General features: G+C 43.7%; 1 protein-coding gene and 1 pseudogene across 6 annotated transcripts in view; one reads left to right on the top strand and one right to left on the bottom strand.

Moving 5' to 3' along the window:
• TMCC3 (transmembrane and coiled-coil domain family 3) overlaps positions 1 to 24,497 on the top strand; it is a 274,477-nt gene that overhangs the window by 208,644 nt on the left and 41,336 nt on the right. The window lies entirely within an intron of this gene.
• On the bottom strand, positions 6,179 to 7,818 carry LOC116639988 (annotated as a pseudogene).

The raw sequence follows: 24,497 nt of genomic DNA, 5'->3' as shown, positions 1-24,497 counted from the left end.
CCACATCCGGTGGTTTACCTCTTACTGTTCCTCAACCACCTTTGCCTCTCTATCCTCACTTTCTTAGTGTACTTATGGATTTGAAGACGATGAAGGGTTCAGAGTATGGACTCTGGAGTCAGACTTGATTGTCTGCTTCTCCACTTAGCAGCCCTGGGAACAAGCGTGAGAAGTGGTGTGAGGAAACCCGTTGCAGCAGCTGTTGTTCTGACGTTGAGTCACTTGTGTCCACCACAGAGTTCCCCAAACTTCAGTCATTCCCACACCTACACAAAGCTTCCTACCACCTGTATGATGATTTACTTAATATTTCCAAAGCCATTCACTCCTTCAAAATTAAATTTATTTTTAAGGTATCAATGTTCCCATGTAGTTAATATTGCCTGAGCCCTCTGAGGGCTTGCAGTGCGAGATTACAAGGATGAGCCTCTGTTGGACCATCAGCAGAGAGCTGCTAGCCCTGAACAGAGACTTTTCTTCCGGCCCAGTCACCTGGATGGCCTTGCGGGTGGTTTTCAAGGGAATCACTGGCTCACTGTGATTCTCTGTTACTGCTTTCGTTTTATGCCACTGAAAATAATTCAGAATCATTTTGGAAAACACTGGGTGTTTGTATTGTATCATCTCTCCTCATCCTTTTAGAAATACTTCTTTTAGAACCACGACTTAGAAGATATTTGGAAGTATTTTTTTCATGGATTGTGAAAATTTGAGTGTGTGGAGATGAACAGAAGCTCCACTCTGGTGATTTGAAGGCAGCCTTGTCCAGGTGGGAATATGTGGAAGAGGTTGGGAAAAGGGGGAATTGTTCTTGGCCAGAGCTCCCATCTTCTCATGACCTGAGAGAAACTGAGGCCATGGAAGGCCTTAGGCGAAAGAGTGCAATGTCAGGAATTATAAGGACTCTGGGAATTTCAGGCAAGGACAAAGTGGGTGGAAAAGAAATTTCAGCTCTGTGTTGTTCTGAAGTAAACTTGAATTTAATTAAGATGAGTATGTAGGCTTGTTGTAAGGAAATTAAATGGTGCCTTGAGCTGCAGCCTTCCACAGAAATTTTGAGATAAGTTCTTGTCCAAAAATAAAGTATGCCCTTAGTGAAAGCTACGCTTTAGCACCTCAACATATTTACTTCAGTGTGTGCATCTGTGTGTTGGGGCCAATAGTCCCTTTTTCCCATCTTTGTGAAGATACTGTGATAATCCAGAAGGTGTGGAACTCAATTTCAGATAGTCAGTGGTACTATTTTAATCTCACTAATTGGAACAGGTGGCCTGTATTTGAGACTGAATCTCTCGTTGGCATAGATTTTAATTTATCTGGAAATCTGAGGCCCATTCAGTAAGGCTGTGTATTGGCATCAGGCAAGTGCTTGAAAGCTTCAACCATTAAAAGCACAGAAGGCTGAGAGGAAGATCGAAGAAATGGAGCTTAATAGTTTGCTGCTTTGATTCAGTTCTTAACTGTTGGGTGTAGAGCTAGTCGGGAACATGGCGGAGTGAAGCATGTCCAGATGCTTGAGAAGGCTGCTTATAAGTATTTCTCCAGATGAAGACAGTGTCTGAAGTATCTCCTTTGAATCCATCCCACAAAATGGCAGGGTTGAAGAGGACTTGGTGCAGTCCTCATGTTTTTATAAGAATTAGCACGTCTTCAGGCATGAGCTGAAGGGGGGGTGTGCTAGAGTGAGTCAGCTTACCACAAGCACTCAAGTTGAGATACTTCGAAATACCTCTAATGAAATCGGAGATGGTCTCCAGATTATGAACTTCTTCAACTGGACCACTCCTTTTTTTTTTTTTTTTTTTTTTAACAGTAAATGTGTGCTTTGCAAGATGTCTTGTGAATATCTTGCTTTAAATCCTTCGTCCTTCCAGAGGACAGAATCCCAGTTTCTTCCCCTGACACCCAGAGTCTCTCATCTGACCTTTATCTTTCACCCATTCTCAGCCCTCAAACTCTGGCTTCCTTCTTTGTGGTTTCCCCTGGCTCCCCTCTATGCCTGTGGGCACCTGCTCCATTCTTTCACATGGGGGGGATGATTGTGTTCATTTATCTACACGTGGATCCTGGTACATGGTTGGGGCTTTGTAAATACTGACAGAATGAGGGAATGTGGGTATGTTGTAAAATTGCACTTTCTTGAGAAGCTGGAAGACATATTTTACTCTTGAGCCATATCAGTGCAGATTAACCTACCTTATTTTAAAATTGCTGTACGGGATTCCAGGTTATGGGTATTCCATAATCTATCTAATTATTACCTTATTAAAGGACACATATATTGCTTCTAGACTTTTGGTTTTACAGGCACTTCAGTGACTGCCCTTGGACATGCTTCTTTTTGCACATGTGAAGAATATGTTAGTAGGCTAAATTCTTAAAAGTGGAATTGCTCCTTAAGAGTGTGTGTATGTTAAGTTACGATATTGCCAAATTGAACACTGTACCTACTCTGTCCAACACTAGGAGGCGGGGTGCAGCAGTGAATATATATAAACTGATACTGTTTATATAACCATCAATATATGAACATGCCTCAACTCACATCTTTCTGAAACAGTGTATTATAAAACTTTTTGATTCTTGCCCATCTGATAGGTGAAAACTGGTAGCTCATTTTAATTAATATTTTTCCTGATACAAATGAGGTTAATCATATTTTAAAGTTTTTATCTTGAAATAATCACAGACCCCCAGAAAGTTGCAAAAAATGGTTTAGAGATGTCCATGTATCCCTCCCCCAGATTCTCCCAATGGTTACATCTTATGTAACTTAGTACAAAAGGTTGATCACATGTTCACATACTTAAACATTTGGGTTGTGAACTGTTAATATATTCTGGCCATTTGTCTAGTGGGTTATTAATCTTTTAAGGTGTTTCGTAGAAGTTTTTTTTACTTATTAAATAAGTTGTATTGCACATACATCTTTTCCAGTTCATCATTCCTGACTGTATTTTCTACTGTTATGTAAGAAATTGCCATAGATTAGCAACCTGAAACACCCCCGTTTATCTAATCTCATGGTTTCCATGGGTTGGGGATCCAGGTACAGCTTACCTGCGGCAGGATCTGGTTCATATTTATTCAGTGTTTGCTGTATGCATCCTATGCTCAGAGTTTCATCAGCCTGAAATCAAGGTGTCAGCCAGGACTACAGTCTAGTCTGAGGCTTGCAGTCCTTTTCCAAACTCACTGGTTGTTTACGGAATTAAGATCGTTGCAGCTGTAAGACTGAGCCCCTCAGCCCAGAAGCTGCCCACTGTTCCCTGCCACTTGGCTCTCTCATAATGTGGTTGTTTCTTCAAGGCCAACAGGAGAGCCCCCAACTCTGTTGCATTTTGTCTCTTCTTCTAGACCCTCTCTTAAAGGGTTTATCTGATTAGGCCAGGCGCACGCAGATTAACCCAAGTCAACCGATTAGGAACCTTAATTATATCTGCAAAATATTTTCACTTTTGCTGTATAACATAACCTAATCATGGGAGTGAAACCCTATCACATTCAGAAGTCTTGCTCGCGCACGAGGGGAGGGTATCATACAGGGTATGTACACCAGCAGGTGGGAATCTTGGGAACCATCTTAGAATTCTACCTACTACACTGTTTTGTTTTGTTTTGTTTTAAGATTTTTATTTATTTGACCGAGAGAGACACAGCGAGAGAGGGCACACAAGCAGGGGGAGTGGGAGAGGGAGAAGCAGGCTTCCCGCAGACCAGGGAGCCCAGTGCGGGGCTCCATCCTAGGACCCTGGGATCATGACCTGAGCCGAAGGCAGATGCTTAATGACTGAGCCACCCAGGCGCCCCTACTACACTGTTTTAATGATACGTTGTGTGTATGCTGAGCTCCATGGAGCCTTACATGTAGCAAACACTGAATAAATATTAACCAGACTTTGCCATGAAGAAATTCAAAAATTTCAGGGCTTACAGGATTTGTGTCATTCTTACAATGGCCTTTGAGATTCTTTTAAAAACCCAAACACCATGTTCTTCTAATACATTTTATGATTTAATAAATTTTATCTTTGGCTCATTTTTTAAAAATTTAAGTAAATTCCACCCCCAGCATGGGGCTCAAACTCACGACCCTAAGATCAAGAGTCATGCTTTACTGACTGAGCCAGCCAGGTGCCCCAGTCTTTGGCCTATTTAGAATTTGGTTCCCTTTGCACAGTTAGCTGCCTTTAAAAATACACTGCTGTCCACATTTATAGTTTTATTTTTATAAATTTCTACTTTTTCTCTGGGTTTTAAAACTTTTTTTAAACTATTGAATCAAAGGTTATAGTCTTAGTACATTTATTCTGGATTGATATCCACCTCCCCCCCTCAAACCAGGATTTGGAATGAGCATTTTGAGAACTCTAGCTCATGCATTTATAAACTTTCAAATAGGCACGATTCCAGTGTTCTTTACAGTAAGGAAAGGCCAAAAGGTAGAGGGGAAGAGATGGTGAAGTTCGTTGTTTTTTAAAAATTTTGCTTTCAGTTCTTTCTTTTGAACTAGATGTTGCCTGTCAGCAAGTTCTATTTAGTGTAGAAACCTGACCTTCCACATGCTTGCAGAAGCTGTTACAGTATGAAGAATGTGTGTTGTTGTTTCCTCATCCGGCTTTGCTGCCTTAATCACCTCTAGTCCACCATCCCAGCTAGGGAGATGGAAGAGCAGGTATTTTACATACTTACACACTTACATCGCCTAACTTTGTGCTCTGCGGGGCAGAGACCTCTTTCCAGCTTACCCCCCTCTCACTAAGTAAATAGATTTTGTGCCCTGTGCTGTCTTCGTCCTAGGACATTGAAGTGGATTCGTCACTCATGTTAGGATAGGGAATACAACCAGATTTTGTATTTGTAGGTTATAAGCTGTTTCTCTCTTTGGCTTGATTATCCTAATTTGTTAAGTTACCCCTGTGGCTTGCTAAGGGGTTGTTACGTGCACCTGTGTTAATGATTGAGCGGCTCACCTGCCTTACAATCTTTGCATTTGACACAGAGGGAGGTTAAACCTGTTGTCTGTGTCCAGAAACTAACACTTCACATTTCGTAACCTGACCCAAGAGCATATTAAAGGTGGAATGAATGTACTTTATTTATTTTTTAAAATATTTTATTTATTTGACAGAGAGAGACACAGCGAGAGCAGGAACACAAGCAGGGGGAGTGGGAGAGGGGGAAGCAGGCTTTCCACAGAGCAGGGAGCCCGATGCGGGGCTCAATCCCAGGACTCTGGGACCATGACCTGAGCCGAAGGCAGACGCTTAATGACTGAGCCACCCAGGCTCAGTGCTTTTATTTATTTCATTTGAGAAAGGCATCATGCTTGTAAAAACCTCCTGAATGTGCTTTTATTTATTTCATTTGAGAAAGGCATCATGCTTGTAAAAACCTCCTGACTTAAGCAATTATCAAGTAATATTTGTTGTATAAAGTTTACCTCCTGTACTGAGCAATTTAGAGCTACTCACTGAATTGGCATCTGTTGGGTAAGTGGGCAGCAAAATTAAAGCAAGAGTCTTCTTTCATTCATTCTTGTCCCGCTACTACCAGGAAGCCATGAGGGCTCTTATACCCAATCATTATCTGTTTCCAGCCCTCAGAAATGCTCTGCTATTTGGGTGAGTGGGAGCATATTAAATTCTGCTGCTGAGAAATTTGACTAGGAGTCTGGCCACTTAAAATGATCTGATGGCAAGAGAGTTTTTTGACATACTTACAGCTCAAATTAAGCTCTTATTTTTACTTACTTACTAACATCTTTGTTTGTTTGTTTATTAAGTAAACTCTCCACCCAGTCTGGGGCTTGAACTCACCACCCTGAGATCAAGAGCTGCATGCTCCACAGACTGAGCCAGACGGGTGCCCCTAAGCTCTTATTTTTAAAGCAAGACTTAGAGTTAAAATGAGAGCTCTTCAGCCTTGTTGATGTTTGAGGGACAGTTTTGCAAACTGAGCTCACCATTCCGACAGTCATTGTTTAGTGCTTGTATTTCTTTGGGCAAATGGGAAATGAATGATACAGTTTTGCGGGGGTTTTTTGTTTTTGTTTTTGTTTTTTTTAAACAAGGAGTTTAGTTTTATTTTCTCTGTGCATTTGTAAAACACTTAGGACCAACATAGAAAAAAAATAAAACCTCCTGTGAAAAACATTACACTTAAGAAAAAAAAAAAAAAAGGCCTGAGAGGGATTAGTGCCTTAGCCACAGGGAGCTACAGCAACTCTGATTGGTCCATGGAATTGAAAAGATATTGGGAAGATAGAACAGGAGGCAAGAGAATGAGAAATTACTGAGGAAGAGGGCCTCGAAGTGGGCCACGAGGGGGAACTGGAGGCCGGGGGTGGGCCAGGGTGGAGGGAGGGGCCTCCGCTGGTAGCCATAGGGTGGGGGTCATGGAGGCCCAGTGTATCCATGAGGAGGTCCACGCATCCCCTGTGGAGGCATAGGACCTGGGTGACCCATGGGAGATCCAAACGGAGGCCCTCGAGGGGGCATGCCCATTGGAGGAGGTCCAGGATGAGGCATTCTGGGTGGCGGTCTGGGTGGTGGCTGTCCCCAGAGCCTGGGGGCCCAGCATGGGGGTGTCCTAAGCCATGAGGACCATGGGCAGCCAGCTGCATCTGAGACATCCCTGGATGGGGCATCCCACCCGGTGGGAATGGGTGAGGATGTGAGGGGCCATGTCCTCCAGCCCCAGGAGGTATAGGTGATGGGGGCATGGCTGGGGGTATCCCAGGTGAAAGGGCTCCAGGAGGCGGCACTGGGGGTGGGAAGGACCGAGAAGGAGGCATGCCTGGTGGAGGAAGCCCGGACCCCAATGTTGATACCACAGGATTGGGGGCTGAGGGTGGAGGGGGTGCATCTGCAAACAGCTGATGAGGGCGGTCAGCCTGGGAGAGTGGGTTCTGGGATGCCAGAAGTCATTCATCTGCTGAGCCATGGCGCTCACCCTTGGAGTCCTTCTTGAAGGCACAGGACACAGTGATAGGGTGGGTACAGAGATACTGCCCATTCATGGCCTCAGTAGCTGCATCTGAAGCATCAAATGAGGCGAAATTAATAAAGGCATAACCTTTGGAGTTGCCTGTGTCAGGGTCCCACATAATCTTTGGGGTTTGTAAGATGACCCCAAAGGCGCTGAAAGTACCATAAAGCAGCTTCTCATCAGTCTCCGGGTCTAGATTGCCAATGAAAATGTTGGCCCCCACGTCCAGGTTCTTGTGAGCTGATGCTTTGTTCACCTGTACTGGTTTCCCATAGAGTTTGATCACGTTCATGATCTTAATGGCATAGTCAGCATCTTCCTCACTCAAGAATTCCACAAAGCCATAGCCTTGGTGCTGACCTGTGACTCTGTCCTTTGGCATGTGGGTGTTGACTACTGGCCCTGCCTGGAGAAATAGCTCCCACAGCAGTGGTTCGCTCACCTTCTCGTCCAGGCCCCCGACGTAGACAGTGGAACCCTGGTTCTGCTCGGAGATCGGCCCGGCCGCCATGGCGAAAGAGCTCCCACCGTCTCCAGGCAGCCTAGTTTTGTGTTTTTATGGCTGTCTTTAGATATTCATGCCTTCTCAACCTTCCTTTCTGAAATAATTTGTTGCACATATGGGGTAATTTTAATGGTAACAGATTTGCTAAATAAGAAGAATACATATACTTCTGAAAGACAGACACTAAATCCATATACAAAGATTATTTTATATTTTCTGATACTTTGGACATTTCAGAAATCACAGTTGCTTTTTTAGTAAATGATTCTTTAAAATAACTGCTCCTGGGTGTCTGGGTGGCGGAGTCGGTTACAGCTTCCGACTCTTGGTTTCCGCTCAGGTCTGACCTCAGGATCATGAGATGGAGCCCTGTGTCGTTGGGCTCTGCACTTAGTGGGGAGTATACTTGAGATTCTCTCTCCCTTGGACCCTCCCTCCCCCTCTCAAATGAATAAATCTTTAAAAAAGAAAAAAAAAAAATTGCTCCTTAGTTTATTTACACAACAGCCTGAAATGAGCCTGGATGTTTTTCTAGGACAGCTAGCTTATTAAATTCTCAGTGGATTTTAATTTTCTGAAGTTTATGCTTGCTTTGATTGTTTAATTAAGGTTGAAGTTAATGTTCTCTGCAAGTAAATGCAGTGACATCAGATTCCAAGCTTATAAGGTAATGAAATGGTCCATCAGAAACCACAACTTATACCATATTTTAAAAAGTAAAACCAGATTCGCAGAGGGAAGGATGTTCTGAGCATGAGGAAAACCCATATCAAATCATTAACCACATAGTTCTGGTTAAATAGTAGACAAATTTATTTTTAATTACTAAATGCGTCAGACCTGGAAAAAACATTTTAAAAATGTGATACCCATGTACCTACGTCCTAGATTAACAGGTGGTAATATTTTGCCATATTTGCATCAGATTTCTGCCACTTGTTTTTAAGAAATAAATGGCCCCAAATGCAGCTCTCTGGATGCTTTCTCCCTTCCTATGCCCTCAGAGGTCTCCATAATCTGACGTTGGGTTTCATTCCTTTGCTTGCTTTTATACGTCGAATGAACTCATAAGCAATATATAGTATTGTTTCTTGTATTAAATATTTATATAAATGGCATCTCTTTTGTGATTTGCTATTTTATTTAGCATGGTGTTTTTATTTTATTTCTTCAAGCTTTTAGGTGTTTGGGTATTTTTAAGTTTTATTTATTTAAGTAATCTTTACACCCATCATGGGGCTTGAACTCACGACCCTGAGATCAAGAGTTGCATGCTGTTCCAACAGAGTCAGCCAGGTTCCCCCCCACCAGCATGGTGTTTTAAAAATCTATCCTACTTCATTCCCATCTTTATTTTTTATTGCAATATGTTATTTCAGTATATGAATAAACCAGCATGTGTTTATAGCCATTCTCCTAGTGGTAGACAGGTAGGTTGAGTCAGAGGTCTGTATGCTTGTGGGAGAGTTTCTCTGAGGGAGATGCCTGGAAGTGACATCACTGGGGCAGAGGAAAAAGTATCTTCACCTTTACCATCTGTTCTTAAGTAGCTTTGCCAAGTACTTGTACTTGTAAGAGTGATTTGTTAAAGCCACATTTTAATATATGTCACAGGAAATTTTCATAATGATGCTAGATTTTGTGTAGGTGTTTAAATAGTGTTTGTTTCAAATTTGTGTGCATTTTAATTTTGCCTGAAAGGAAATATAAAGTTATTTTGAATTTGCCGGCAGGCAGTTTTTTTACACCTTGTCAAGAATTTAGCATTCTACTCTTGTTCATGTCTATAAAAGTTGATGTGTCAATATTTTATTTATTGAGAGATTATTTACATACAGTAACCCCCCCTTAAGTGTACAGTTATATGATGACACAGTCTTGTAACCACCATCCAAATAAGATACAGAATATTTCCGTCACCCCAGAAAATTCCCTTTTGTTCCTTTTTAGTCATTACTGTGCTGTCCCCAGCAGTCATTGGTCTGATTTCTGTTCTTGTGATTTTGTCTTTTCCAGAGTGCACTATGGATGGAATCAGATAGTGTGTAGCCTTCTCCAGTGTGGCTTCTTTCACTTAGCATAATGCTTTTAAGATTCCCCGATGTTGCCTGTGTCAGTGCTTTATTCCTATTTAGTGATAAGTAGTATCAGTATGTTTTTAAGAGTACTGAAGTATGTGAGTATGAACAGAGATGCAAAATGACTTAAATCCCATGCTTCTTGTGTGACTGAATTTATCTGTTTTTCTCATGTCACTACCACAGCATTAGGAACAGTTTAGAACATCAATTTCCAGTTAGAAAGTACATTAATTTGTAATCCTGTTCCTTCTCGAATGTTCTATTACTTCAGAGTATTAAAAAACATGCATGAAATTAGAGCCAGTGTTCTGTGTCTTAACCTAGGGTCTGTGGTTTTTGTATATTTGTACTTTCTTTGGAATGGTTCTCAGTGGTGGCAGATGACCTTTTTAAAAAGATGAAGAACCACCGGTCTAATGTAAGCTCTTGTTTCCGAATTAAAAACTTCAATTTATAGAAGTATATTTATTGACATGTCAGTGGGTCGTGCTTTTATGTTGATTGAAAAAGTTTACCAGATACTGGCGCAGAGAACTCGTTTTGGTTTATCACGTGGCACGTACGGATAGAGTGTGGCTAGAGCGAGTGTAAGTCCGCGTCCTCCCTGTGCTGTGACGAAGGCTTTCCCAAGGTTACCGCAGTCTTCCCGCAGTGCCGGACAGGAGGAGCGGCCCCCCTCGTCTTACCGACCGGGAACAGAGGCTCGGACAGGTAGATGACTTGTGCAGGGTCATACCCCAGCTTGGTCTGCGTCCCAGAGCCTTTACCCCTGACCACTGGGCAGACTGCTTCCACATCTGAAGGGATGGTGACACAGACCCCAGGTGTAGACACTTGATGGGTGCTTTATTTTCCTTCCTCTGGCTTTTCAGTATTTTCATAACTTTTTGTCAATTTTTTTATTAACATATAATGTTTGTTTCAGGGGTACAGGTCTGTGATTCATCAGTCTTACACAATTCACAGCGCTCACCATAGCACATACCCTCCCCAGTGTCCATCACCAGCCACCCCATCCCTCCCACCCCCCTCCACTCCAGCAATTCTCAGTTTGTTTCCTGAGATTAAGAGTCGCTTATGGTTTGTCTCCCTCTCTGGTTTCGTCTTGTTTCATTTTTCCCTTCCTTCCCCTAGGATCCTCTGTCTTGTTTCTCAAATTCCTTATATCATTTTCATAACTTCTCTAAACAAACACGTTTGCAGTGAAATGTAGCTACCTGATGAGAACCTTTATCCTGAGAAGATAAATCACATCGATGCTCTGACTTTCTGATTTACTCCTTTGTTTTGTCCTGGATCTGGGGAAGGCTCACGAGCACGGTGATGGAAACCAGGAGCAGGGCTGCGCCGTAGATATCCCAAGCGACACACCCTAGAGTGTAGATCTAGAACTTCTCCCCTGGCTTGTTTCTCACACAGGGCCTATTTGAAGCAAGCTAGGCCCAAACTCAGTGCAAAATACAAGGAGCAGCAGGCTGCCTTATCCCAGAGCCCCGCCATTGTCCTCAGTGCTGCCTTGCGTGCCCAGCGCCACTCTGGGCCCCGAGGTCTGTGAGACGTGCACCGCTCTTGAGGAGCTCAGGCTGGGGAGGACAGCCAGCAGACAGAGAAGGACAGTGCTGCAGGGAGCCCTGGCCTCACACGGACCCTTCTGGGAAGAATCGATCCAGAGCCCACTCTGAGGAGGAGTAGGTGTGAGCGGTTAAGCCTTTCTGGCCCATCCTCCCTGCTGCAGGGTTGTTCCTGATAGTTGTTTATAGGACACAGTTGGCAGAGGAGGACAGATGGTAGCAATTTTGAAGGTTTTGGTTCGCTTCCGATGAGCCCTTTGGTATGTATTTTGTGTATGTGTGTATGTATGCTGTCCTCGTGCAGAGGAAATACTAAATCATGGGCGTCACAGATAGCGTCTTTGATCTGACTCAGATGGAAGAAGGATGCTGCAGAAAAGGGAGGAACAGAGATGTTAATTGTCATGGCAACCAGCAGGTTTTCATAGTGGAACATTGCCTTTGTAACCTAAACCAGTCACCTTTTTGCTCACTGAAGAAAACAGACTGACGCAAACTCAAGAAATTATAGTACCATTTGTCAGCGGGGTTTTATTTGCTTCTCAGAAACAGCCTTGCAATGACTTTAGTTCCTTCATAGAATTTCAGAGCTGAAAGGCACTCTGGTGCCTTATAGAACTTTATGAAGTCAGGTGCTTATGGATTTCCTATTATTATGTGTCACCCCATTTCCACTCCTGCCCCCCACCCGGGCTAATGCACGTGGCCAGGATTTTTTACAAGGGACTAGAATGAGGACGAGTTTGGAATCTGGCAGCCACGCACTCTGTGACAGGGGCTCCTCCCCAGGGGAGAGTATTCCATTTGCCACCCTTTGAAAGCTTCTGCTGTTTGCTCCTGTGTGATCCTGTCGTGCTTGCTTCTTCACCGTCCATCAGTCTGTGGACTCAGCAGATGCTGAGATGCTTAGACTGTCTCACTCCTGCGGCCACTGTGTAGGCAAGTTCGGAGTCCGCCCTTTGCTGTCTGAGAACTCCTGGAGACTTGAACCCCTGTGGTTTTCTTTTAGTAGCTCTGGTGAGCTTTCGTGGACCTGGGGTACAACAGGCCAGTGTAAGAAAATACCCCTTATGTGAACAGGTGGAGCTCAGCCTGGGGTCATAAGGACTTTCTTGAACACCCCAGCAGAGTTTTCTTGTCGTTGATTAGCGCTCAGAGAGGAGGCAAAATTGTAGGTTCCCCTTTACTTCCCCTAATTTCTTTGTCTGAGGAGCCCCTGTCACCCAGGACAGCTCTGGGTGAGATTGATAGCTCTGGGACCACTGGTCCTAATGGGCTTCCTTGGACGGTAGCATCAAGATTGATGGTACCTGTGTCCCCACAGCCTGTGGCACGGAAAAGGCGTCACTCGGGCACCTTTTCACGGCACTGGATTGAAGAATGATGTCCCTCGCAAACCTTGGGTTGGCTTCTTCCCACCCCATACTGCAGGTGTCTCCTGATGACTCCCTTTCACCAGGTTGGGAATGTGGTATGTGCGAGAGCCCACTCATAAGCAGCCCAGGTATGAATCGTGCTCGTAACCATTCTGCTTTCAGCCTAATTCAACAAATACGTATTGAGCACCTACTATGTGCCAGGCATCCCAGGAACCAAAACAAAAATCGCCCTCATCAAGCTCATATTCTGGTAAGGCAAGGTAGATGGACCAGACCAATAGGTAAAATATACAGTGTGTTAAATGGTGGTAAGTACAGTGTTCAAACGTAAATCACGGCAAGGGGGCCAGGGAGACCCAAGGGGTGGGAGTATAAAGAAGCAGTTGTAAATAGGAAACTGAAGGAAAGCTCTTCCCAGAGGTGTCACTGAGGGAGGACCTGAGGAAGTAAGCCATGCAGCTCTGTAAGGGGAATTGCATTCCAGGGAGAGGGAACAGTAAGCAGGGACTCCCTGGGACAGGGGTATGCCTGTTGTATGTGAGGCGCATCAGTGGGGCCATGTGGCAGGAGCAGAGTGAGGACACGGGGTCCCGGGGGTAGTGGGAGGCTGGTTTATGTTTTCCAAGTTTGCCTGGGCTCCCGGATTAAAGGTGGGTGTGAGCTGGTGTCGAGGGACGTGTGGGGCATGGTGACAGTGCCTTGGATGAGGATGCTAGCAGTGGAGGTGATGAGAAGTGGTCAGATCTTCTAATGCAGGCCATTTTCAAGCCCTCCTTCAGTGTGCTTAGAGCTCGGAGGGGGCAGTGTGGTACCAGCGCCCTGGGGAGGCTAGGCCTGGGTTTTAAATTCTTCGACGCTGTGTGAGCTCATCTTCGACCATTTCCTCAACCAGTTTGAGCCAGTTTCCTCATGTAAAAAATAAGTATAATTCTTTCTTTAGAAGGGTGTTGAAGGCTTCTAAGATAATGTACTGGAAGCGTCTTCCCTGACTCCCGTTCTCATCTCCCGCCTGACTTGGGTTCTCCCCACCCAACCTGTGCCCAAGTCTGTTGTGAACTTTGATACTCTTGTCACTTGTGTCTCTCGCCACCAGAACGTGGGCAGGGACTGCATCTTCTGTGCTTAGCACAGAATGCACAAAAATGTTTGGACGCATAGAGGAATGGAAGGAGACGGGGAAGAAAAGAATGCATTCAGAATTTCATGCATAGATGCTAGTGTGATATTTGAGATTATACACTCCCAACAGATAGCAGGACTTTCTTTTCAGAGTTCATTGTTTAAGGACATCAGATGACAAGTTAAGGCATTGCCTACATTTGTTATTTAAATAAGTCTAATTAGGAAAACGTGTACACTTATTTTCGTATTTTAAAATTTATCTTTTCCTTGCTCTTGGCTTATAGAGAAGTGTTTGTTCAGAGATACTAATTGGTGTTTTTACTTAGGTGTTAAGAATAAAGATTTCATTAGCAGATTTCCTCAACAGTCTAAGGAAATTTTCCCTGAACATTTTATTATGAAAACTTTCAAATGCATAAAAAATACAAAGATAGTAACAATTTAAGTTCACACTCTCTTAATATACAGATAATCTAAATCCATACAGGCAGGTTTTCTTTTGCATTTGAAATGCGTCTTTCGCCTGTTATGATGTGGAAAGGCTCAATCTGTTAACTCTCCTGTTGGAAAAATTATGTGTATGACACCTTCTTTCACTGTGAGACCCTTTGTCCTTCATCTGGAAATGCTGCATCATTTACATTTAAAGTCAGGGTTATGGATTGAACTGTGTCCCCTCAAAAAGAGATGTTGAAGTCTGTGATATTGTGATTTACAATAAGAAATACAGTTGACTCTTGAACAGTGCAGGGTTAGGGGCATCAACACCCCCCTTCCCACAGTGGGAAATCCGTGTGTAACTTTGGTTCCCCCCTCCCACAAAAATAACTACAGGTACCCCACTGTTGACCGGGAGCCTTACTGATAACCTAAACAGTTGATTAACACATACTTTACAGGTCATATGTGTATATCACATACTGTATTCTTACAATAAATACATTGGGGAAAATGTTACTAAGAAAATCATAAGGAAGAGAAAACACATACAGGGTATTGCCCTGTAAAAAATCCACGTGTAAGTGGACTTGTGTCATTCCAGCTCCTATTGTTCAAGGATCAACTGTATATATTTGGTCTTTGTTTCCATCTCTGACACAAAGCTCCTAAAATCTTTGGAATTTCCTAAGTGATTAGAATGATAAAAGTGAAATGGGTGTCTTTGTTTATATAGCAAGCCCCTTTCAAACGCGGTGGAGTTTGCTAATTAAGCGACTTTTGGGAAGCCCCTAAGGATGGGGCTGGTTGCCAGGGGAACCAACCTTGAGGAGTAGAATGAAATTTTCAGTCCCACCTCCCACCTCTGGGGAGGGGAGAGGGGCTGGAGGTTGATGTAATCGCCAGTGGCCAATGGTTTAATCTAGCATGGCTTCATAATGAAGCCTCCATGAAAGCCCGAAAGGTTGGGGTGCGGAGAGCTTCCAGGTTGATGAACACATGGAGATGCAGGGAGAGTGGCTCTGAGAGAGGGCATGGAAGCTGTGCGTCCTTTCCCTGGACCTCGCCCTGTGCATCTCTTCCGTTTGGCTATCCCTGAGTTATATCCTTTTATAATAAACTGGTAATTGAGTAAACGTCTTCCTGAGTCTGTGAGCCACTCTGGCAAATTAATGGAACCGGGGAGAGGGTCATGGGAGCCTCCAGTTTGTAGCCAGTGGGTTAGAAATACAGGTGACCACCTGGACTGGGGATTGGTGGCTGAAGCAGGGCTTGGCAGACTTGTAGTACTGATCCCCTTAACCTGTGTGATCGGACACTGTCTGCAGGTGGATAGTGTCAGAATCGAGTTGAATTGTAGGATACCCAGCTGGCGTTGGAGGTTTGTGTGGTGACCAGCAGTGTGGTAGTAGGGTGAGAGAAGACACAGGAGTGAGTTTGCCCTTTACAAAGCCCTCAGCCCCAGGACCTCAGAATATGACCTTGCTGGGAAATAGGGTTTTTACAGAAGGAACCAAGTCAAAATGAGGTCATTAGGATGGGCTGTAACCCAGTATGACTGGTCTCTAAAAAGAGGGGATTTGGAGACAGGCGTGCACAGAAGAAAGACGATGTGAAGACCCTGGGAGAGCACCTACAATGTGAGGACTGACCGAGGATTGGTGTGATTTAACTACAGGCCAAGGAATACCTGATGAGGTTGTCGGAAGCTGGGGGAGATGCCTGGAATGGTTCCTTCCCTAGCACCTTCAGAGGGAGCCTGGCCTTGCTGACACCTTGATTTCAGGCTTCCAGAACTGAGACAATAAATTTCTGTTGTTTTAAGCCACCCAATTTATGGTGCAGTCCCAGGAACCTGATAGTCAGCCATCGTGTTTCCTACTGACTAAAGAAGTACTAATACCTGAGCCCAGCGTGAATAAACATACAGAAGGTCTTGAAATCTCAGCATAGTAATTGATTAACAGCTGGTTATCTCTATGATCTCCCAATACGGTTATGTTAATATTCTTTGCCATCCAAATAAATACATCATTTAAAATTGCTTGTAGCAAACCCATGGAAGTTCCAAGAATATGCCTGTGGGGCCAGTTTGAAAAACCCAGGTGTAAGAGGAAGAGAAGCAAGCAGATTTGGGTTCTGAGTTCAAATCCTCTCTCTGCCACATGGCCACCTGCATAATCTTTGAGTGGGTCCCACACTTGTACAATGAGAATGGTACCCACCCCCCCTGTGGACTGGGGGCTTGAGAACTAGAGGTCACGAAGATGGTCTAGCATCAAGACTTACACGTAGCAGATGCTCAGAAATCGGTTGAGGAATGGAAACATGGGGGTGAGGGGAAGGATCGGACCAGGGAAGCTTGGAAAGATTCCGCTAGAGTAGGTGGTCTGACTCCCCTTGTTTGAACACTGAGAGGTTTTCATCCAAGTGGTTTTCCACCTCGAGGCAGCTAGAAGAGAGCTTCTGCTTCAGACATGAGCCTTGTTTCCTTAACGAGGCACAGAGACCCCCAGAGAAAAATAACTTGTCCCAAGGTCATGCAGTCTCCTCGCTTGGGCTGTTTTCTTATTTAATAGGGCAACAAAAAACAAAACAAAAAACTGGTTGTGTTGTTTTTTCCCCTTTTTTGTTCTTTTAAATAACAGCTTTATTGAGCTACAGTGCACATACCATACAATTCCCTCATTTAAAAGTGTATGATTTCATGGATTTTAGTATATCTGCAGAGTTGTGCAATCACCACCACAATCCATTTCGGAACATTTTCATCACCCCCCCAAAACAGACTCCAGACCCATTAGCAATCACTCTCCATTTCCTCCCTCCCAAGCCCCCAGGCTGCTCCAGCCACTAATTTACCTTCTGTTCCTCTGGATTTGCCTGTCCTGGACATTTTCCATAAATGGAATCAGATGTAATGTGGTCTTTTGTGCCTGGCTTCTCTCAGTCAGCGCAAAGTTTCCAAGATTCATCCTTGTTGTAGCAAGTGTCAGCACTTCAGTCCTTTTTATTGCCAAATAACCTTCCATTGCACGGCCGTCCCGCATTTTGTTGATCCACTCATCAGCTGACGCACACTTGGGTTGGTTGTTTCCGGTTTGGGGCTGTTAGGATTGCTGTATTGCCCTAAACATCCGTGTACGAGTGTCTGGGTGGGCTTAGGCTTGCTTTTGTCTTGGGTCCATGCCGAGGAGTAGAAACGCTGGCCTGCCTGGGAGTTCTGTGCTCCACCTTTTGAGGATCTGCCAGAGTGTCTTCCCAGCAGCTGTACCGGTCTGCGTCCCCACTGCGTCCCCGCCAGCAGTGGACCAGTGCTCCAGTTTCTCCACATCTTCGCCAGTGCTTCTTACTACTGTCTTGTGATTATAGCCCTTCTGGTGGGTGGGAAGTGGCATCTCTTTGTGGTCTTGTGTTGGTTTTTGAAATTTCTTTTAATGGAAGTAGTTGTATTCATTATATGATGAAATAGGTGGAATGCCCCTAGCTGAAAAGGCTGGTGTGATTATAATAATATAACTTCTAAATTAATTTCCATGCTTTTATATATCCCTTCTTTAAATCTCTCTCTCTCTTTTAAAGTAAGCTCTGTACCCAGCATGGGGCTTGATCTCATGGCCCTGAGATCAAGAATCCCATGCGCTTCCAACTAAGCCAGCCAGGCGCCTCCATATTCCTTCTTACTAGTCATTTCTTGAAGCCAGTTCTCCCAAACCAGTGTTGGGTAGAATAACTTGTGAGTTTGCATGGCGTGGCTTTTACTTCATTACTAAAATTGCACAAGACCAGGCACCTGGAGCTTCGGGGTCCTCCCCACCGCAGAGTCCGCGGCTGGAAGGCCTCGTCAGCAGCCAGTCTTTTGAGGGATGGTAGAGGGTGTCTGGCCCCTTGTCATCTTATTTAAGTGGCCCGGGCATTTAGTGATGACTCTCCCAAGGGCTGGCTGCTGCCGTGCAGATACGGTGCTTATCATAAAGGGGTGCGGCCCCACCTGGCCCCTTGGGCCGGTGCAGATAGACTCCACGCCGTCTTCACAGACAAGCTTTACGGGCTGCAAGTTCTGTCGTAAAGAACAAGAAGCCGAACAAAATGCATAGTACCCGTGAGGCCAGAAACGAATGTTGGTTGAACGAATGGATAGCTTTGGCTTTGGAAGACAGACACCGTTCTAGCATGGCAGCTTGAGCAAGCTCTTAGGCTCCCGGAGCCTTGGTACCTTCCCTGTGAGAGAGACACAGAAGTGCCTCTGTTGCAGGGTTCCCACGATGACATAAAAGTGCCCGGCTCATGGGCGGCACTCCGCACCTGTTAATTCTCTTTCCTTCACTCCCTCTGCTGTGAGTCTCATATTCTTCTCTCCAGGTTTAGTCCAGCTCCAGATATGACAGAACACAGGGTCGATTATACCGTTTTGCTTATCTTTTCTTTCCAGAGAAACACTGAGCTTTTTGGCAAAAATAAGTATTGGTGGAAATGAATATTGCAATTTGGTAGCTGCTGATTGACATATGTTTGCTAAACAGCTACTCAAATTTAAGGAAGCTGGCCTAGAATTAAAAAAAAGAAGAAGAAATCCTAAAAACAGTTTTACACTCTTTGCCAGGTACTTATTTATAAAATTGTCTTCTGTGGGATGTCCCAGCTGAAAAATTTTTATAAAACACTGGCTAGCTTTGTCTCCAGAGTTCAAGTTAGCCTGCATGAAAGCTTAAACTTCAGTGGTTGTAAAAGGATTGGGTCCTTTTTTGGAGCCTCTTTGCCTTGGATTTTTTTTTTTTTTTTTAAGTAAGGGCTGTTCTTTTGGTCACTGGGTCTTTTTTTAGACTCGCAGGGAAGTCATAGTAACAGGCCCCGTGTCTGATTGGGTTCCATGGCAACAGAGGGTTGTGACTTTATTAGAGAAGAGTCGAGCATGCCAAGAAAGATAAAAATCGGAGTATGGAAAATGTCTGACCAGATGAATGTGTTTTTTGGATGGCGCGCCCTGGAACGGAATGGTTCCCCGAGTTGGCATCGGTCCCTGTTACAAATTTAAATCCCACTGAGTTATCATTAGGTCATAGGGATCAGTGCTTATTTCCAAAGGATCTGCCTGAATCTTTGCTTTTATTCATTCATTCATCCTTTTCTTATACCTTGGTATATTAAAAAAGAAATCAAAACAGTAATGGTTAAGAGCCTAACCGGAGATGATTCTGATTTCAAAGGTAGAAAAGAAATTTAGCTCATTCTTTGTGGAACTGATTACAGCTGTAAATTGTGAGAGCGCGTGGGAGGGCCGATTAGAGGCAATTATAACTCGATTGAACTCCCCCTGAATGAAAACTTGCTGTGTGCATTCCAAGCTGGGGGTTTTGTTTGTCTTGTCGTTCATTGTTGATGGGTGTGGAGATACTGGTTCCAGGATGAGGTTGTAGTCTCTGTAGGAGACGTCCTCTCCTCTCTCCCACAGCAAGGTGCAGGCTGGTGCTCTAACTGGAAGTGTATGATTTATTAGAGTCCTTTTTGCTAAAGGTTCTAATATTTGGAGAAGAGCGAGACTTTCGAATCCTCCTCATCTGGTTATAAATGTGTAGGGCTGTCTTTACTTTTCTTTTTTTTTTTTAAAGATTTTATTTATTTATTTGACAGAGAGACACAGCGAGAGAGGGAACACAAGCAGGGGGAGTGGGAGAGGGAGAAGCAGGCTTCCTGCTGAGCAGAGAGTCTGATGCGGGGCTCCATCCCAGGACCCTGGGATCATGACCTGAGCCGAAGGCAGACGCTTAACGACTGAGCCACCCAGGCACCCCTGTCTTTACTTTTCTATCAGATGTGCGGTTTTTATACTTCTCCTCATCCTGATATTGAAAGTGGAAAAACTCCAAGGGGAAGATAGATGTTCTGACATGCCCTCTGGGTTCAGACTTCATTAGTCACTTACTTACAGCCTCCTCATGGTGAATCAGAAACTGCACAGGTACTCATGATAAACATTAATAAGTACTGTTGAAAGAATTAGCTCACCAGGTTTTTGGTGTCCCAGCTATCATTAATCAGGTATTAAGTCCTTGGGGAAATAATTTAACTTTATGGGGCCTTGGTTTCTTTATTTTAAAATGAGTTTGACCTGAATTGGTGTGTCCCAAACCTCCCTGTTTTTAAGAATAACTTGGGGCACTGGTTTAACATTAAACATGAAACCTCTATTAGAGATTTTGATTCAGTAAGTCTGGGGTGGGGCTGGGATAGCAGGGGCCTGAGGTGATCTTACAATGGGATGTTCAGGAAATACCAGACTAGCTTAGTCGTTATGAAACTTTACTGGGTATAAGAATGGGGCAGAGGTGGGAGGGAGAAAGGAGGCTGTCTACTGCACATCGGCAGGTTCGGCCCCTGCACTGTTGGTCAGGCAGGGCCCAGGAATCAGGTGGTTGGTTGCAGCCATAATTTGAAAAACACTGGTCTACACTATTTGAACTCCCTCCAGCCCCAAAGATGGCTCTTCCCCATGTTGCCCCTGACAACCACAAATGAGCCGGAAGAGTTGGGTTGATGGCCAGGCCTGGAGGGTTCTGCATACACCCAGTGCTAGCTCCAAACACCATATCACTTTTTTAAAAAGTTGTTTGTTTTAGGGGCACCTGGGTGGCTCAGTCGGTTAAGCAAGCATCCAACTCTTGATTTCAGCTCAGGTCATGATCTCAGGGTCGTGAGACTGAGCTCTGCATTGGGCCCTGTGCTGAGCATGGAGCCTGTTTGAGGTTCTCTCTCTCCCTCTCCCTCTGCTCCTTGTTGCTCATGCTCTCTAAATAAATAAATAAAAATCTTTTTTAAAAAGTTATTTTTTAAAAAATCTTGGAGTTGTGTAATAGTGAACACCTTTGTTCACAGAATTTTCTACTCTATGCTGTGTTGTTTCCTTTGGATAAGACAGTGTTTGCTAAGCGTAGTTACCTCCGGTGTGCACGAGGCAGTACCAGCAACACAGGACTTAGCTGGGGAGCTTGTTCAAAATACAGAGATTGGGGCGCCTGGGTGGCTCGGTCTTTAAGCGTCTGCCTTCGATTCAGGTCGTGGTCCCGGGGTCCTGGGATCGAGCCCCGCATCAGGCTCCCTGCTCCGCGGGAAGCCTGCTTCTCCCTCTCCCACTCCCCCTGCTTGTGTTCCCTCTCTCGCTATCTCTCTCTCTGTCAAAATAAATAAATAAAATCTTTTAAAAAAAATATAGAGATTGGACTCCCAGACCCAGAGATTCAGTAAGTCCTATAAAGGGCCTGGGCTTTAGTCTTTTCTTTAATTTGAGGGTGTGTGTGTAATTCTTTTTAAGGTTTGACAAAGGCAGGCTTCTTTCTCTTCCCAATATCACCCCAATTTCCAGAGTAAAACTGATTTTAAGTGTAAACACAGGTTTAGCACAAGGTTCATGGTTTAATCAAGCCATTTAGATTATAGAAGAGTCTATAACACATATAGCAGGTGCTTGAGGAAAAAACAAACAAACTGATCTGAGACTCTTAATAAGAGTTCCTGCAGTTGAACGATGAAATCATCAGCTGCTGGAGCAAACACATTTTAACGTGTATCTGATCTCTTGAGTTTCTATTTGTGCCTTGTTTGTTCTATTTCCTGTTTAACAAAGATTGAATAACATTGTTAAATGAAGAATGTAGCATTTTAAGCCTAAATTATGAAGGTTCACTTTTTTTCCTATTAACTAGGTAATTTAAAGAGTGCAAGTTTATTGAAAAAAATCCAATAAAGGACATAAGGTGGAAAGTGTTCTAACTTACAGTCTTTATACCCACAGATAAAAACTGTTGTTTCTTATGTATCCTTACATAAATGTTTTCTGCACAAAATGAATCTATCCATTATTTATTTAACCAATCTCCTATTGATACACAACTTAAGTTTCTTCTAGGGTGATTTTTTCCCCCCATGTTTATTTGCTTTGTAATACTGTACTGAATATTTTTGTACATCTTTTTTCCGTAACCATATACGGTTAAATTTCTAAAAGTGAAATTGTTAGGTCATGGGGTATGTGTCTTTTAAATATGGAAAGATGGAAAGATGGGAACAGAATGTCTTTCCAAAGTTTTACCAGTTTAACTGGTGAAGTCTTATTTTCAAAACACTTTCCTGCCCCAGTTTATTTTGATCCAGCAGGTGAGCAGCTAACTATCCTTGTCTACTTACACAAAACCTGAGACTTACCCCAGGGCCGCTGGTCGAAGGAATTAATAAAGATATTTCATAAACAAGAAGAATTTAAAAGGTATCTAAGGGAGGGAGGGAGGGAGAATAGAATGGAGAAAGAGCTTAGGTAAAGCAAGTAATTAACCCTGAATTTGCCAGTAGAATTCTTTGGGTCACATGAGGTCACAGAACCTGAATTGGGTTCTGAAGAAAGTACGACAGTCTTGGAGCATAATGTGATAGTGAGAAAATGATGCTCTAGATTATGGTACACTGTTCCCTGAATATGAGCAGCTCCTTTGGCAGATGCAGTAGGACGGTTGTGAGTGAGGCCTCGTGGTGATGAGATGCTCTTCGTTATTCATGACCTCTAATGCGAGTCATGGTCTAGTTAGGGGTGTGTGTGTTTCAAAGTAGCATTTAAATTGAAAGAATTCCTTCTCAGTAGTCTTCTGATCCAGACTGCGTGCATCTCCTAGTGTCTGAGAGATACCTAACGCAGATCAGGAGCTCTGTGCCCTGGGGCGGCTCAGCTTCGTGGCAGAGGCCCTCTTATCTAGCTCCACCTCCTTCATTGTGCCTCCTACCGGCAGCGAGCTACGAGAGGATCTTTGAGACACACAGAAGATGAGGTGAATCTGTTCAGTCTGGGAAGTTCAGGTCTATTCAAGGCAAAGAACTAGGAGATACCCTGGATCTATAGGTCTGTAAGAGTAGAAATCTTAGAGGCTGGCTAAGAGGGAGGCCAGGTGTATTGTGAATTTAAAGGGAACCATCCAGAGTCCAGACAGTCTGGGAGCAATAGGAACCTCAGGTTAGAGTTGGCGTGTTGAGGAGTGGGTACATGCTCTGTCTCGGCACTCAGGGACCAAAGTGCTCTCTCAAACTCGTCATGCTTGAGCCAAACCACATGTGGTCAGGTGGAAGACAGCCAGGAATCAAACAAGTTCTGAAGATAGCTCTGAATTGAATCATTCTCTGTGTTTAATCAAACTTATTAAATGAGCCAACTGCTAGAGAGCCTGGAGGTGATTGTCAAGTAATTTTATATTAGAAACTTGAGTGAATTATTTTGAGATATTTATGACTGGGACACAGCCATGAAGTGGGTATGCAGAGCTGGGCTGTGGATGAAAGCGTGGGTGTCCGAAGCTACCAGGGAAGGACCAGGAAGGAAGGAAGAGGTGACTGTGAATGTGTTTTAGCAAGTAAGTTGGAGATAACAGAAAACGTCCAGTGACCAAGGTATTTTCAGACTAGGACGGCAGCCATATAAAGAGGTAAGACAAATTGGAGCCCAAATTTGAAGGCAAAACCAAAAGAAAAATGAATGAGCTTGGCTATGTGGAATTGAATTCTGTATGCCTTAGTGGGCAGTCTGATTTTTAATTCTTACTGTAGTTTTAAAATGTTCATTTTAAGAGTTATAAATAGAATAAGCAAAATGAGTCCAGCAGAGAAAATATATTTTTCTTATATAAAAAGTATGGTATTGATTTAACATTTAGTTTAAAGCAAGATCCATTTGCTAGATTTATTTTTAATATTTGTTTAAGACCTTTATTTGAACTGAGCAAGAGGATAGAGGCTATGCAATATTAACTTTGGTAGACACTCTTCCTTTTAAATATTACAGTATAGTTTTATGTAAAGAGTAAAGTTCTGTAGACTAGGCTTTATTATAATGACAGTATTCTCGTTTCCAAACCCCAGTGCCCTTCTCTCTTCCATCACAACCCCCAACACGGAATTAAATCGATACCACTAAAACCATACAACAGTCTTGAAATCTTTGCATCTGTTACTTAATGTGAAGGGCAGGAAACCCCTGGTTCTCTGACCATTCTGGCCTGATTTTTTTGAAAGATTTTATTTATTTGAGAGAGGGAGAGAGAGAGAGAGCATGAGCAGGGGGGAGAGGCAGAGGGAGAGGGAGAAGCAGGCTCCCTGCTGAGCCTATGCGGGACTTGATCCCAGGACCCTGGATCTGAGCCGAAGGCAGACACTTAACCGACTAAGCTACCCAGGCACCCTGGCCTGATTTTTTCATGTGACTTATGGCAATTCACATATTTGAGAATCTGTTCATACAAGGGAGGTCAAAAGGGATTTAAAGATAAATGACAGCAGGAAAGCTTGTAATCTGTTGCAGGGTTAGTACTTGAATTATTATAACATGAAGCAGTATACGATCACAAAAGGGCAGGAAAAAATATGAAATATCTTGTGT

This window comes from Phoca vitulina, unplaced genomic scaffold (assembly GCF_004348235.1).
Source record: "Phoca vitulina isolate PV1807 unplaced genomic scaffold, GSC_HSeal_1.0 scaffold19, whole genome shotgun sequence".
Lineage (NCBI taxonomy): Eukaryota > Metazoa > Chordata > Mammalia > Carnivora > Phocidae > Phoca > Phoca vitulina.
This window is presented reverse-complemented; position numbering and strand designations above follow the sequence as displayed.